General features: G+C 49.3%; 1 protein-coding gene across 2 annotated transcripts in view; it reads left to right on the top strand.

Annotated features, from left to right (window-relative positions):
* Window positions 1-13,455, top strand: part of LOC142564702 (dicarboxylate carrier UCP2-like) — a 113,682-nt gene that overhangs the window by 41,474 nt on the left and 58,753 nt on the right. Inside the window, exon 1 of one of the 2 annotated variants that reach the window (XM_075675837.1) lies at window positions 9,566-9,725. The exons of the other annotated variant lie outside the window; for it this stretch is intronic. The gene's annotated coding sequence lies outside the window, so the exon portion shown is untranslated. Of the gene's footprint in view, window positions 1-9,565; window positions 9,726-13,455 lie in introns of those variants that run through there. 2 annotated transcript variants of the gene reach the window in all.

The raw sequence follows: 13,455 nt of genomic DNA, 5'->3' as shown, positions 1-13,455 counted from the left end.
GACGTCAAAGAACACAGTAGCAATACTGTGAAACACAAAACTAACTTTTATTGGGCGAACCTGTGCCCACAAAAGAGGCTACACTTATAGCACAACGATAGCGGCGAACACGGTCGGCGATCGTCGAAAATCTGATCAGCGGGTCAAGTGCGTCGGCTTTTATACAGCAGTCATCGGATGTTCCAGACTAATCATTGGGACCCGCATGCATTCCACAAAGTTCTGCAACATTCGAGTCACGCGATGAAATCAGATAACACAAGGTTCGGCGACAACAGACAGCGGGTAGAAGCATCGATAACTTTCCAGAAACTTCGGATACATGCAGACGCGTCCCGCGCTGTGCGATAACACCCGCCAGGCGGCGAAACGTGGTCGCCCGTCAAATATAAGTACACGTGCCAATATCCTGGCAGACGAGCCTATGTGGCAGCGTTTGAACAAAGATGGCACGGTAATCAACGCGTGCACGGTCCGCACGGTCCGCACTGACAAAAGCTTGATATACTGCGACTCCAAGAGGGCAATTCTGTCCTTCGGAACAGGGAGCATATCCCCGACCGTCGGCAGAATACTTGGTACTCATCACCTCACCTCACACTACATCAATTGGTTCCCTGCACACATGGGACCATTGGAGGGGCCGCTCCCTAACCTCAACGAGACGGCACACGAGGCCGCACGAGACCTAACTCACATTGCGAGCGCGGACTCCCTCTCGGCAGGATGGGAAAGCGAGCGCGACCCGCTCGTCACTTACAACGACCTCACCCAGCATTATAAGTTACTCAAGAGAACCATGCCGCTACCGCACAAAGCACTCAATAAAGCACAAGAAGTCACGTACAGGCGGCTTCAGACACGGCCGGACTCGAGCGGCAGCGGCGCGCGTTCTTGTTAGGACCGATTTACGCTCGAGCCGCCCATCGCCGCAAGCCGCACCGCACGCTTGCGGTCGCGCGAAAAATTGCACGTATCCAGCACTTGTGCACAAATTACCATTTACACTGTGTGCACAGTGTATACCTTACACATTGTAAACCGAAACTTGCGCACAAGTGTTTGATACGGGAAATCTTTCGCGCGACCGCACGCGTGCGGTGCGGCTTGCGGCGATGGGCGGCTCAAGCGTAAATCGGCCCTATGCGCAATGGGGGTAGTTGCCGCCTGCGGCCGCAGCTTTGACGGGGCGCTGCAGCCCTGCCCCTCCGCCGGCACGGCCCGCGCGGAATGCATGCGCGCGTTCGCTGCAGCATCAATTTTGAAAGGTTTTCGGACTTTTTGGGCTTGTTACTATTGCGCAGCATCAGGCAGCAGTGTGCAGAAATGCTTCATGCTTGACTTTTCTTTTCTAGTGTCAGGAAATCAGCCCATACCCAGCTGCTGCGCTGATAAGCTGCGAAATAGCAGCACTATCGCCTCGCGACGCAGTTCTGGCTGGTACAACTTAATTCTCCTGTTTCAGTAACTGGGGGACTTAAATGCAATGTCTATCGCCACTTAGAAAATGCTTTTTTTGCGCGTTCCGCCATACGTGGGATGCAATGCAGAGCGGGACCGGATTCTGCAGCAGTTACCGTTACGTCAGGCTCTAGCTGCCCTCAGGTACTGCGGATGTGAGCGCTACATGCACCGCCATACGGCAACGATACCGCTAAACGGTAACACTCTGCTCAAACTTTGTAATAAAGAAAGGGAAGCGTTAACGCTCCCCTTAGTAAAGAACACATACAAAATGTTTAACAGATATTTTATTTACAGTAAACTAATTTATCAGAGCAGTGCACATCAATGATATCCGACACTACGAGCAAGCTTCCTTAAAATAATGTAAATGGCAAAACATCACAGATACATAACTGCTTTTACGATGTAAACACTAAGATATGGATTCACGCCTTTGCCATGAAAATAAGTTCGAATGATGAAACGCGCCTTTCTGTTACAAAGGACTACTTGAATATGAAATCTCAAGCACACACGTAGCGGTAACTCTAACTTACGGAACATTAGAGCCTGAAATGTTTCCTTGAAGGCTTGTGCACATAGGTACATGACTTATCATTTTTATCAGTGGCCGTTTTCGTGTAATTAATGAGGAGTATTCTTACGAATTTCTCAGCAGTTAAGCAGGCCGACCTTCTAGCATGGCTATTATCCACCCCTTCTGGACATCTGAGTAGGCACGACCTTTCAAGCTGCGGTTCGAGTATTGTTTGAAACACCTCGAGAACATTTGTCCGCGGCAACTGCTCCACAGCCTTTTCAAAGAAAATCCCTATTTTATCCAGAAGGGCTAACAGTTCTGGCTTTGGATAATAGAGCCCACTTCTGTCTTGGCCCTGCAGAAGCTTGAAAACTGGACCACTCCGATTACTAGTCGTGACAAGTAGAGTGCAGGCATCGCATCCAAATTCAGCGATTAGCTTTGCAATATAACCGCCTACATATGCGAGGCCCGAACATGTTACGGAGGGTGTCGGAGGAGCAGAATCCTCAGTCACGTTTTTGAGGTCTTCTAACAGAGCTGGCGACAGTGGTGCAGCCAGTTCCTGAGCGTCAACTTCAAGTATCTTGACGTCTTTTGGACGTAAGACTTTTCCTTTCACGATATGATCCAGTGCAGCCGTAACAGCTCTTGCGTCCAGCATATCGTTGCCACCACACATCGATCTTAGCCTGCCGGAAAGTGCTTCAATGGGGTCACTGTTCAATTTTTTTGTGAGCACGTAGTTCACACTTCGCCTTGGCAGGTAGCGCACTGTCTCCACAGTCGACTTTGACGTGAATAGTAGGGCTTGGAATGTTTCACTCGTGAAGGCATCCTTTCCCGTGTCAACTGAAACATTCTGGATGTTCTTTATGTAGCTGGGAAATTCGCCTTCAAGCCACAGCAAACGAGCGTCATCTTCTTCAGAAATCGGCACCTTTTGTCCACTTCCTTTGTAAGTTATATCGTGAATGTCAAACCATTTCTTCATCACTGTCATGAAGTGAATTGAAGAGCTTGCCTCCTTGAAAACGAAGAGAGCACGGTCATTGTGCGAGTTTTCTTGAAGGTGCTCCAGCGCTGCGATCACTTGGGGCGAGTATACCTGCACAGCTCGCAGCACGTTCATCTTCTCCAGATTTGACGGATCCACATGCTTCCTTGTTAAATTCCTTGCCAATTCACCGTCATGTCTTTTTGGTACTCATATAGTTTTTGCACCAACATACCACTGATGACACCTGCGCCGTCCGTCAGTTCACGCTCTAGAAATTGGCTTCGGATATTCTTGAGTACGTGGCATGGGTCGAAACTTAAGATTATTCGGTCCTTATCATGGGGGTGTTCCACTACCGTCGAGAGGCACCCGTTACCCAAGTGCTTGAACGTTGTCGTGTTGGCAGAGTAATTATCCGTAACAATGCGGACAATAATGAAGCCACATGACTCCACAGCTGCTCCTCTTTCGTCCATGCTAGCAAGTCTCTTCCATTCAGCTGCCTGGTGAAATAGTAAGCGCACGGTATTTTGTACTGGCTAGTGATACCGTGGAGCACAAAGCACAAGACCCTGTTTGCTAGAGTAGCCTTTGAGCAGGATGGCACGTTGTCGTTCGGTCTGTCTGTGAAGCCAAATACTGTGTCAGCTTTTCCGTCATAAAGACATTTAGATTTTATAGCAGCCTCGTCTATTATTAGCGAAGCCATGTGCTGCTTGCTGATAAGCATCGAAGCTTCGTGAATCAGCCTCTCTTGCATCGCGGAGCTCATCCCCGATGACGTTGGAGTTGGGCCCATGTATCTCTAGATCGTGCACTTGGCTGGCAGTGTTAGAAGACTGGATGTTCGGCCGTGGTCATAGCCTTTTGGCGATAGAAATCTCCATATCGCGCACTCTCGAATGATTTCCTCTGGGTAGCATGGTCGTTGCAGTCCATAGCTTTCAATCTGACGAAGGAGGAATACTGCTTTCTTGTTTCCTTCCAGCGAATCCGCAACAAACTTCTTGACCGAAGCATGGCTTTTGCTGTTGCGGTAGTACTCGACCACTTTCTTTTCGGCTTTGAGATCTTGCAGGACCTTCGTACACCTAGAACGGTGATACGTAACCTGCGAGCGAAGTCTTCCGATCACTGCAAGGTATCGACTGGCGCGCTGAGTGGCGTTGTTTGTCGTTTGTGTGCTGATATCAAGCATCGTGCGCTTTTCGGGGATATCGTTGGCTGTGCTGGGAACATCATGCTCACATTCCGCTGCGTCTGCTTTCCGCTTGACTGGTATCCTAGGGGGTACACGGTCTCGATCTGTGGGATCTTTCCGAGCTTTCTTAGAGCAAGGTGCCAGATAGGAGGGGTACGCTTCAAAAACGGTCGGAACAGCCCCTGGGAGGAGTTCTTTGATGCGACATCAGGGAGCATAATCACTGTCACGAAAGTGCTTGCTGCATACTACAGTCGATGCAGACTTGTCATTGATGACGAGATTTTTTCTCGAAATGTTCTTCAGCTACTTAGCGCATAGTTCTGCATTACTAGGAAACATGAAAAGAAACACCGGGACTCTTCCCGGACCGAGATTTTCAAAACGGAACACAACAGTACACCATGGTGCGATGTACGATTCACTGTATGCGGGACAAAGAGCACTCACATACAGGCAAGGCACCATGACGTCCGCGGTGCCGCAGGTTTCTTTTCTCCGACGATTCACTGGCTGGTAAGAGAAAGGTCACAGTGCACGAAGTCCTTGACGAATAAATTATCGACGCCGGAGTGTCCCAAAACTCGCAAATTCAAGAAAAAAAAAAGCGCACGCTGCTGCCTGTAGTCCAGCCGGGATTCAACGTGCTACCGGCGCTACGGAGGCAGCGCGCAGGGAAGAGAGGGGTCAGTGACTTTAGGAGGGGTTAAGGTCCCTCTATAATTTTCAAGGTAGCGACATCTGCCGCGCGCGCCACCTAGGAAGTTCTTGTAGCAGACGGCGCCTACGTTAAACTGCGGCGCCGCGGCATTCGTGAGGTGAAAAAATATCTGCACACGCGCGGATATAAAACCTACTGGTGCGTGACTGGGGTGAAAAACGAAACAAGGGCCCGAACTGCTAAATCTAGTCCTTTAATTTCAAATGAGCGCTGAAAGAAAAACGCTCAAGAGAGCGGAATGAGGGCTTGATCACATCGTTTCCGCATGTTTACATTTCCTTCGTTTGCGCCCAATCACCGCGCGAGCCTTGGCGATTGCTTGCGCTTAATCCAGTTTGCTCTGTTAATTATTTTGCTTGTAAGTGTGCTGCGTACACATAGCAGTTAGTTTGAACGAAGAATTCGTGTAAAAAAGAAGGCTGAGAGTCGCTTGGACCGAAAAACTTTCCACATAATGTCGCTGAAATGTGCGGCCCTCACGGTAACTAAACATCTTGTGCATGTGTGTGTGTGTGGAAACGAGTGCGCCAACAGTCTTCTTGACGCTGACTGTGTCTGTCGTGTAGCGATTACACGACAATTGTTGTATCTTGCGGTTCAATGCTACGAGGCAGTGCAACTGTCGTGACATTCTGAAGCGGCGGTATCGTGTCAGCGAGTCTCCTCGATCGTGTTCGGGCTGCCAGAGCTATCTAATCTCGCGGCACACCAACATCGAGCGCATTGTGTGCGCGTGTGTGAATGCGGTTGACTCTTCTCGTGAACCGTGCGACGTCGCCACGTAAACTTGAATCATGACGCGCATTGTTGCGTTTACGCCTTTTCGCCTCCGTGCACCGCTAAAGCCCCGTAAGAATTAGAAGGCCCTTATACGGAACGCACGCGGATTTGCCTAGCTATTACTGCACTGTGTTTTGCTGGCAATCCGTGTATCGGTTCTGGCGTTTTTCTTATGTTAATTTGCAGTTGTGTGTTTTTCATGAGTAAAATTAATGGTTTCGCCGATTATTGAAACATCTTCGAGTGTAAGGGAAACCTGGAAGGTACGAGCTCGCAGTTGTATGTAATGTACTTTGATATGTTGTATTACACTTAATTATTTGATGGCCAATAGCAGTGGCTATGCAGAATTTGTTTTCAAAAGCAGAGTAATGCAGGCACTTAGGAATATATTTATTCACATATGCAATGCGCCAAATACGATTAGGATATGCAGAGTTGGATGACTTTTTGGACATATTGTGAAGCGCAGTTAATAACGCGCGCACAAACACAGGAAAGTATAAGAGTAGAATTCGCTGCTGAAATTTTCTGAAATTGCGCACGTAACGCAATGCGGATATTTGTCAGGGAGTTAATGCGCTTCTGCCACACTATTTACTTGCATGCTAGGTCATACTGCACTTGCTAAGCGAACGGGCTCATAATGCAATAAAATCAATAATCTCCACAAACTTCAGGCCGTCAACATTCATGCGCGCGAATGAAACACTATCACAGCTCGACACACGCACGTGTATACTTTCTATCGCACCTTCGTATCGCTTTACGTTACTTTCCTCGCATAGTCGTGCAGTTAGCGACGGTTCAAAGTACTTCCGTTAAATTCTGTGCAACCATACTTTTCTTCTGGTTAGGTTCTGGTTGCCGCGCGGGATGCAAAATAACTCCTTGCCGTCCTTCGTCCGGCTTCGGCACCCACCCGCACAACAACAAGGCGTTTCGGCCCTCCCGGAACGAAATTATCGCAGCAATGCGCATAGCACAACAGGCGAAACGCGCGCACTTCGCCCGGCGCGCAGGAAGTTTCATGGCGGCAAAGGGGCGGAGCAAGGTCACATGTCACCGTTCAGCCTATCACTGGCGTCGTCGGCTGGATCAGAGCCTGTCGATGCTTTGAAATCATTGAGGGATTTTAGGAGGGATATAAGGCCGCCACGCCCTCACGCGGGGAGCGGTGGCGCGATGCGCTGAGAAAATTTCCCTTGCTCGCCGGTCGAATGCGCAGGCCGTAACAAGAACACACGCCGCGGCCGCTCGAGTCCGGCCGTGCTTCAGACGGGCACCTGCCCATGCCCAGCCTTCCTGCTCAAAATACTTCCGGACGCGCACACTCACAATGTGTGTCGCTACTGTCAGGATACAGCTAACCTTGCTCGCATGCTCTGGGGTTGCCCCCTGGCGCCCGGGGCCAGGACCCCCAAGGAAGAGTGGGACCAAGCTCTACGCAGCTCGGACCTTGAATCACAGCTCTGGGCTGTCCATCGGGCCCGCGACGCAGCTGAGGGGCATGGCCTCTCTGTCCCGATGTGGGAGCGGCCCGCTGCGTGCTAATCGCGCGCACCGACGGGCCTCAAGAAAGTTATTCATCCATCCATCGGCGCAACCCGCAGTAGCTTCAGCTGCAACGCGCACTGCCTCTGCATACGACAGTACGTGGGTACATAGCCAGCCAAGCCTCTGTATTGCTTCGTTAAAACGTACTTCTCTTTGAGGGCTCAAGGACAGGCATTCCGCGGCGGAGTATATTTTTTTTCTTCTTTTCTGGCTCAGTTTGGATTGGCGCCAGCACTCCTGATGCTGAGCTGCGGTGTACGTTGTGATACAACGCGACGTACAACTTGCATCATCGTTTTACGGGAGACCCATGAACGCGAGCGAGATGTACCGGGTTGTGAAGCGGCGGCCACAGGCAATATTGGTGTTGAACCTTGAGCGGGAAGAGCAGACGAGAATGGAAACCACAGCTGGCGACGAAAGCGCTGATGACTAAAAACTGGGCGTTTTTGTCTGAAAAATGAGTCGAAATAAAAAAAAAGATCAGTATGCGCATGGTGTTCGAATTGTGGAATTTCTTAATCTAATCGAATAGTAACACTCGAGAAAAGTAAAGTTCGAATACGCAAACGCATATCGAATATTTTCTAATTTCTCTGAAATATGTGGGAAAATGTGGAACTCTTTTGGTAACTATTTTGGGAACTCTTTTGTTTGTGGAGCTTCTAAACTAGAAGTGACTGCTTTCAGTTATCAGGCGCACCATGACAACAATAAAGACGCATGAACACATCACGTCGCCTGATAAACGTATAGTAATGCGTTTGTTTAAGACCCGCCGTTGTGGGTTAGAAGCTATGATGTCGCATTGCTAAGCGCGAGGTCGCGGGATCGAATCCCGGTCTCGGCGGCCGCATTTTGATGGGGCCGAAATGCAGAGACGCCTGTGCATTCAGTGTACGTCAAAGAAGCGCAGGTGGCCAAAATTATTGGAGACTTTCCTCACTATGACGCGCGGCTCATAATCAGATCGTGGTTCTGGCTCGCAAAACCCCAGAATTAATTTTTGTTGTTCCTGAAAGCAAAACAAATGTTAAAACAATTAAATTAAGCGGTTTTACGTGCCAAAACCGAAACCGCTTTCTGGTTATGAGGCACGCCGTAGTGGAGGACTCCGGAATTTTCGACCACCTGGGGTTCTTTAACGTGCACCTAAATCTAAGTACACGGGTGTTTTCACATTTCGCCCCCATCGAAATGCGGCCGCCGTGGCCGGGATTCGATCCCGCGACCTCGTGCTGAGCTGCCCAACACCATAGCCACTGAGAAACCACGGTGGGTCAAAGCAAATGTTATAGCGCAGCACTGCCCATGGTTTTAAAGAGGTGCAAACATGGTGAAGTGATACTAGTTAAATAAGTTGCCTTCTTTAAATGGAGAGAACAAATTTGTGCATACAGGCTGCTTAAATGTGAGACATTCGTATTCAACGACCGGACATGAAAACACGCGGAACGCGTGCTGAAGACGGAGTAAACGTGGCTCTACCGCCAAAAAGAAAGGAAAGCTGATGATGTATCCTGATGACTTGGGGAATTTCTTCAGCTCTTCCGAACCAGACAGCGGCGATTTGAGCGACAGCATCAACGCTTAAGGATCGCCGTTTGCTTTTGACCCGACGCTGACGCCGCGCGAGGCAGATGACGAGCCCCAAGCTCAACGCGTTGTTCTGCGACAAGAGGAAGAGAAGCACCGGTTAGCACGCCTGTCAAAGCGATGGTTGTCGGCCGTCGTCTCCTAGGAAAAGGGGCCAGCTTCGTCGTTTTCGGTGAAGTTTCAGCGTAGTTGCGTAGTCTCTGACACCGGGGACACATAGTGGCCAGTAGAGAAGTCATACGTTCGCGGGCATGAGTCTCGAGAACGCGCAACCAGTCTTTAAAATTCATTTTCAGGAAAACTAAATAACTTGCAGCCTTGTGGTTTGTCATAGATAACCATAGTGCAAAAAGAGGACGCATATTAAAGAGAGAGAGCGCGAGCGAGAGAGAGAGAGAGAGAGAGAGAGAGAGAGAGAGAGAGAGAGAGAGAACGCATAGAAATGCAGGGAGGTGAACCGGAGGAAGTTCTGGTTGGCTACCCTGCACGGGGGGAAGGGTGAAGGGGGATAAAAAAGAGAAAGAGAGCGGAAGATTTTCTATTAACGTCAGCGGACATCGAAAAAAATCGCCGGAGTTGCCCTTTCGTCCCGCGAATGTCGTACGTGCCGCAATATTTTATATCGAATCCTGCAGGTATTAGGGGAGTTATCGCACCGATACCCCGATCTCTCTCTCTCTCTTCATCTCCGCTATGGAGCGCTGGAAGCCGCACGGCGGAGAAGCCCGGAGGGCAAAGCACTGGCCAGAAGTTGAGTGTCGCGGCAGCGGAAGGCCTCGCCGCTGCACCCGTTGACGGCCGCGGCAGACGACGCTAAAAGCGGGACGCCGCTGGCATCTCGGAGGCTACGCACGCGGCGGACGCAGCTACGCGCAGTACGGAGGTGAAATGTTTATTTTATTTTATTTTTAGTTCTGAGATCGCGGACACACGTGTTTTTCGTTCATTTAGCTCGAAATAACCAATTACGTATAACCGGAAATTGTTATCGCGATCACGAATTCGGGTAGTATCATTGGTCCGCCGACTGCTTTTGATGACGTCATATTGGATGCGAGAGCAAGCGACTGTTCGCGGCCTTTGACACGAGACTGTAAATTCCCTGCTGCCTTTAGGGCGATGACATTTCGCTCACGTGGTCACAGGAGTCTCGTTAACAGATCGGCAATGCTTTTTTTTTACTATGTTTATAGTGTTTCAGGGCCCTTTTAATGAAGTCAACGACAACGTAGAGAGGGAATTGTTATCGGATATTCTCAAGCGCGAAGCCATAGGTGACGATGTTATGGAGCGGCTGGGAGAGAACCGAGGAGTACGAATTGTATGAGAATGCCGGAAATGCAATGAAGTGGCCAGAATTCACCGAGGTCTGAAGCAAAGATCGATTCCCTCTTCATTGTTGTTCGCGCTCTATGTTAAGGACCTAGAAAGACGACTAGAAAACTGTGCATTAGGGTTTGGTTTATGATACATCCTTACTCAGATATAGCAGCATGTAGGCTACCTATATTCTTTTCGGGAGTCTGTACACATGCAAGCGTTGTTTTAGAGCGGCCACAACTCTACTTTCTTGGGAACGTCCGCCTTGCTGCAGAAGCGCTGGTGTTCGAAACTTGATAGGAGCGTTAGCTGGTCAGCGGTTGAGCTAAGCAAGAGTCGCGGGGAGCACTGGTGGAAAAAGAAAAAAAAAGCAGGGAAGAGATAGAATCTGGGTCAAAGCAGGCATGTGTAACTTTACAGCATAGAGATTATAGTCTTAATGATCAATAAATTAAGGATGACAATGATAAAGTGTGCGCCCTTTCGCATCTAGTAGGCAAAGCTAGAAAGCCATCGAGGCTTCTCTCATGGTCGCATCCGCGACCAGAGAATAGTGCGTCGCATAGTAAAGAGCGATGTAGGTGTTCATCAGTGTAATTTGACGTAACGTTAAGGGCGATACTTTCACGTCGCAAAATGTGACGTATTCCTCACCTGGAAGGCGTCGCCGATCAGGACCTATGTACCACCAAACTCGCGGAGTGGCACGGTTCTGCGAGTAGGGGCCGGAACGCCTGCGCTGGCGACCAAAGCTTACTGCTTCGCACCCCGTAAGTTCAAAGCCGCACGAATAACACGCGGTGCGCTGTAACTTCACATTCACAAGTTTTGGTTCTCATGTACGAAGTATTTATTCCGCGGATGGCGTCGAAGGTGGAGAAAGCAACCGCACTGCGAAACGCGCGGAGCGATACATCCATGACCGCACTACTTACGCAGCCTTCACAGCGTTGCCCGCTAAGGATGAAATGGAATTATAGAGATAGGCAACACGTTAGACCGCTGTAGATGCAGTAAAACCTGATTAGCTGAAGCAAGCTAGAGGACAATTCGCCGCCATTACGTTTCAAAGGGGATGCCCAATGTAATAAATAAATAAATAAATAAATAAATAAATAAATAAATAAATAAATAAAACGATCGGTCGATCGAACAAATTTATTAGCGTGTCCAGGAACAACCTGGTGGTCTTAGTACTGGCGCACGTGAGAAATGGTATAAAGTACATACACACTGATAAATATAGGTGAACAGATAGGAACAAAAAGCGCATATACCATACATATGCGGTTTAGCAGTATACAGCATGTAACACAGCACAACACAACGTAGCACAAGATAGCATAATACAACAAAATATAACAAATGTCATAGAGAAAGAAAATTGACGGGGATTTCTGGAAGTCTGGAAACCAAGCACACGCTACCTTTCGCATTGAGCAAGGTGGACACAAACATACAAACCAACAAACAAACACTACCACTACTACAACTGTCGTTGCCATTTAGTCTAGGGAGAGTGTCTAGTGGAGGGACTTCTTAGAGTACGGTGGTTAAACTATCGCTTTGTAAGCGATAGTTTAGTGGAAGCGACTTTCCGAACATAAGCTATTCTTAAGAGACGTCGCTACAAACACGATTGTAACGAGAAATACCGACCATTATTCGCTCTCGTCCTTATCGAAACGGCGGTCCGTGCGGAAACACTTGCGCGCAGGTAGAACGCGACGTTGGAAGAAATCGCGGAGAGGCTGTTGTCGATTGCCGGGAGCCGGAATTCGGTGACCCCAATGAGAGGCGTCGAGTCGTCCATCCCTGTAGGTCGCAGGCAAACGCCTGACGTAACCACTCGGCACATGGGCCGCACCGAGGAGATAAGGCTATTTTTCGAGCGGCGCGGTGCCTTCTTACTCCGCAGTACAAGTGCGGTACATGGTCCTTATCGGTTCCCGCACGCGACCTGACGAACTGTGTGCGGAAGTCTGCGACCGCATACCCCGATAAAACACCCAGTTGTCAGGTGTATACCGGTGTGGGTAAGGGGGTCACTCTGCGATACTTATCCCGCTTTCGTGAAGTCCATCGCCCCCTGTCCTACCGAATGTGCGGTAAGCGAAGCTGACCAGCACTACATGGGCTTTGTCAGGGATTGGAAACAATACCAGCTTGGAACGCTGTTTATTTACTTTTTTTTTCACAGCGATAGCCGTTATTGTTTCGCTCCCCTCGTTGTTCTGATGTCCGAGGGTGTCCGTCGCTTGAATCTCAGAGTGATTTGCTAGATATCGTCAAATTGCAGCAGGCAAAGCGCAGAGGGACCGAAGAAACGAAACGACAGACGAGCTCGTTTGCTGTCTTGTTCTTTCTGTCTCTCTTTGTCTACGCTACAACTTACCGATATGTTGAACCCACCAAGCTCAAATATCCATAACGCTTTTCGAGAATTTCACAAAGAAAGAGTAGTCTCAGTGCCCCACGAGGATTCGAACTCCAGACCCGGATTGCAACTCGAAGATTCTACTTCTCAGCCACTCCTCCGATGCTTCAACAGTAGAGAATACTGTTCCCGGAGAGCACTGTGTCTGGTCTCTCGAGGGCTCGTCGAAGGATTGGCATGACGCCACGCTCTTCAACTTGTTTACATACGAGCACCTAGGCTAAATGACACGAGCGAAACCGGTGGCGAGATGCGACAAGTAGGGGGCCGCTACTTTGCAGCGATGCCTTCTGCTCGATCCTATCGGGGGTTCAGCGCTGGCTGATTGCACTGACAATGCGGGTGGAGTGTCGCTCTCTCCACTGACGAAGTGCGTAAAAGTGCAAAAGGCATAGCTTCTGAAAAAGGCATCACTACAAAATCGCTGTCCAGGATATGAAAGAGGGAGAAGGAAGGGTCGTCCCTCTTCCCTTATACAGAAACCATGCGCGACGTTCGATTGAATTTAAAAAGCATTTCAATTAATCATAACAAGAATTTAACAGAAACTCAGCATAACATTTATAATGCCTTATGTGTGGGTCCGCTGCCCCACCACCAGGGGGCGTCACCTTCCACAAAGGGCGGGGACTCGAATTGTAGGCGTCACTTACTAAAGCTTTCTCCTTCTCGATAGGATATAGTACGCGCGTCCCTGCTGAATCTTTGCTCCAGAGTGGAGGACTTACGGCTCGTGGCATTGCACATGTTACCGCATTAACGTGCCGTGCTAAGGACGAAACTGCCCCATTTATTTTATATATGCATTATGGAGACACACTCCCCCCTCCTCCCGCCTCGTTTAAGGGCCCATGCA

Source organism: Dermacentor variabilis, chromosome 11 (genome assembly GCF_050947875.1).
Source record: "Dermacentor variabilis isolate Ectoservices chromosome 11, ASM5094787v1, whole genome shotgun sequence".
In the NCBI taxonomy this organism is placed as follows: Eukaryota; Metazoa; Arthropoda; class Arachnida; order Ixodida; family Ixodidae; genus Dermacentor; species Dermacentor variabilis.
This window is presented reverse-complemented; position numbering and strand designations above follow the sequence as displayed.